Here is a 2,500-nt window from a genome sequence, read left to right as displayed (position 1 = left end):
TCTTGCAATATGCACAAGTAGTCCTTCATGAAAGGGGCTGGAAGCTGTTTTCATTTTGACACGAGAGAGAGAGAGATAGAGAGAGAGAGACCACCTTGCATTGTCAATTGCTAAATCTGTATATGGATAAGTAGCCTATGGTTGTCAACTTATTTCGTACGGCCATACCAGCCTGGCAACGCCCGATCACGTCTGATCTCGGAAGCTAAGCAGGGTCGGGCCTGGTTAGTACTTGGATGGGAGACCGCCTGGGAATACCAGGTGCTGTATGCTCTTTTGCTCATTCACTTAGAAACTGACATCTTGCAATATGCACAAGTAGTCCTTCATGAAAGGGGCTGGAAGCTGTTTTCATTTTGACACGAGAGAGAGAGAGAGAGAGAGAGAGAGAGACTACCTTGCATTGTCAATTGCTAAATCTGTATATGGATAAGTAGCCTATGGTTGTCAACTTATTTCGTACGGCCATACCAGCCTGGCAACGCCCGATCTCGTCTGATCTCGGAAGCTAAGCAGGGTCGGGCCTGGTTAGTACTTGGATGGGAGACCGCCTGTGAATACCAGGTGCTGTATGCTCTTTTGCTCATTCACTTAGAAACTGACATCTTGCAATATGCACAAGTAGTCCTTCATGAAAGGGGCTGGAAGCTGTTTTCATTTTGACACGAGAGAGAGAGAGAGAGAGAGAGAGAGAGAGAGAGACTACCTTGCATTGTCAATTGCTAAATCTGTATATGGATAAGTAGCCTATGGTTGTCAACTTATTTCGTACGGCCATACCAGCCTGGCAACGCCCGATCTCGTCTGATCTCGGAAGCTAAGCAGGGTCGGGCCTGGTTAGTACTTGGATGGGAGACCGCCTGGGAATACCAGGTGCTGTATGCTCTTTTGCTCATTCACTTAGAAACTGAAATCTTGCAATATGCACAAGTAGTCCTTCATGAAAGGGGCTGGAAGCTGTTTTCATTTTGACACGAGAGAGAGAGAGAGAGACCACCTTGCATTGTCAATTGCTAAATCTGTATATGGATAAGTAGCCTATGGTTGTCAACTTATTTCGTACGGCCATACCAGCCTGGCAACGCCCGATCACGTCTGATCTCGGAAGCTAAGCAGGGTCGGGCCTGGTTAGTACTTGGATGGGAGACCGCCTGGGAATACCAGGTGCTGTATGCTCTTTTGCTCATTCACTTAGAAACTGACATCTTGCAATATGCACAAGTAGTCCTTCATGAAAGGGGCTGGAAGCTGTTTTCATTTTGACACGAGAGAGAGAGAGAGAGAGAGAGACTACCTTGCATTGTCAATTGCTAAATCTGTATATGGATAAGTAGCCTATGGTTGTCAACTTATTTCGTACGGCCATACCAGCCTGGCAACGCCCGATCACGTCTGATCTCGGAAGCTAAGCAGGGTCGGGCCTGGTTAGTACTTGGATGGGAGACCGCCTGGGAATACCAGGTGCTGTATGCTCTTTTGCTCATTCACTTAGAAACTGACATCTTGCAATATGCACAAGTAGTCCTTCATGAAAGGGGCTGGAAACTGTTTTCATTTTGACACGAGAGAGAGAGAGAGAGAGAGAGACCACCTTGCATTGTCAATTGCTAAATCTGTATATGGATAAGTAGCCTATGGTTGTCAACTTATTTCGTACGGCCATACCAGCCTGGCAACGCCCGATCTCGTCTGATCTCGGAAGCTAAGCAGGGTCGGGCCTGGTTAGTACTTGGATGGGAGACCGCCTGGGAATACCAGGTGCTGTATGCTCTTTTGCTCATTCACTTAGAAACTGACATCTTGCAATATGCACAAGTAGTCCTTCATGAAAGGGGCTGGAAGCTGTTTTCATTTTGACACGAGAGAGAGAGAGAGAGAGAGAGAGAGACCACCTTGCATTGTCAATTGCTAAATCTGTATATGGATAAGTAGCCTATGGTTGTCAACTTATTTCGTACGGCCATACCAGCCTGGCAACGCCCGATCACGTCTGATCTCGGAAGCTAAGCAGGGTCGGGCCTGGTTAGTACTTGGATGGGAGACCGCCTGGGAATACCAGGTGCTGTATGCTCTTTTGCTCATTCACTTAGAAACTGACATCTTGCAATATGCACAAGTATTCCTTCATGAAAGGGGCTGGAAGCTGTTTTCATTTTGACACGAGAGAGAGAGAGAGAGAGAGAGAGAGACTACCTTGCATTGTCAATTGCTAAATCTGTATATGGATAAGTAGCCTATGGTTGTCAACTTATTTCGTACGGCCATACCAGCCTGGCAACGCCCGATCTCGTCTGATCTCGGAAGCTAAGCAGGGTCGGGCCTGGTTAGTACTTGGATGGGAGACCGCCTGGGAATACCAGGTGCTGTATGCTCTTTTGCTCATTCACTTAGAAACTGACATCTTGCAATATGCACAAGTAGTCCTTCATGAAAGGGGCTGGAAGCTGTTTTCATTTTGACACGAGAGAGAGAGAGAGAGAGAGAGAGAGAGAGACTACCT

The 2,500-nt window shown here is 47.0% G+C and overlaps 8 non-coding genes across 8 annotated transcripts; all 8 read left to right on the top strand.

The window, feature by feature from the left end:
• Positions 1–154: 154 nt before the first annotated feature.
• Positions 155–273, top strand: LOC146224005 (5S ribosomal RNA). The gene has a single exon (XR_014748965.1). It is a non-coding gene; the product is annotated as a 5S ribosomal RNA (ribosomal RNA).
• Positions 274–457: 184 nt separating this feature from the next.
• LOC146224004 (5S ribosomal RNA) lies at positions 458–576 on the top strand. The gene has a single exon (XR_014749439.1). It is a non-coding gene; the product is annotated as a 5S ribosomal RNA (ribosomal RNA).
• A 190-nt stretch (positions 577–766) lies between these two features.
• Positions 767–885, top strand: LOC146224003 (5S ribosomal RNA). Its single transcript, XR_014747263.1, has one exon. It is a non-coding gene; the product is annotated as a 5S ribosomal RNA (ribosomal RNA).
• A 172-nt stretch (positions 886–1,057) lies between these two features.
• LOC146224002 (5S ribosomal RNA) lies at positions 1,058–1,176 on the top strand. The gene has a single exon (XR_014748964.1). It is a non-coding gene; the product is annotated as a 5S ribosomal RNA (ribosomal RNA).
• A 178-nt stretch (positions 1,177–1,354) lies between these two features.
• On the top strand, positions 1,355–1,473 carry LOC146224001 (5S ribosomal RNA). Its single transcript, XR_014748963.1, has one exon. It is a non-coding gene; the product is annotated as a 5S ribosomal RNA (ribosomal RNA).
• Positions 1,474–1,651: 178 nt separating this feature from the next.
• LOC146224000 (5S ribosomal RNA) lies at positions 1,652–1,770 on the top strand. The gene has a single exon (XR_014747262.1). It is a non-coding gene; the product is annotated as a 5S ribosomal RNA (ribosomal RNA).
• A 182-nt stretch (positions 1,771–1,952) lies between these two features.
• LOC146223999 (5S ribosomal RNA) lies at positions 1,953–2,071 on the top strand. Its single transcript, XR_014748961.1, has one exon. It is a non-coding gene; the product is annotated as a 5S ribosomal RNA (ribosomal RNA).
• Positions 2,072–2,253: 182 nt separating this feature from the next.
• LOC146223998 (5S ribosomal RNA) lies at positions 2,254–2,372 on the top strand. The gene has a single exon (XR_014747261.1). It is a non-coding gene; the product is annotated as a 5S ribosomal RNA (ribosomal RNA).
• The last annotated feature ends 128 nt before the right edge of the window (positions 2,373–2,500 follow it).

This window comes from Hypomesus nipponensis, chromosome 25, assembly GCF_054491055.1.
Source record: "Hypomesus nipponensis isolate SF chromosome 25, ASM5449105v1, whole genome shotgun sequence".
NCBI lineage: Eukaryota > Metazoa > Chordata > Actinopteri > Osmeriformes > Osmeridae > Hypomesus > Hypomesus nipponensis.
The sequence above is the reverse complement of the archived record's forward strand: the minus strand, read 5'-3'. Positions and strand labels throughout refer to the sequence as shown.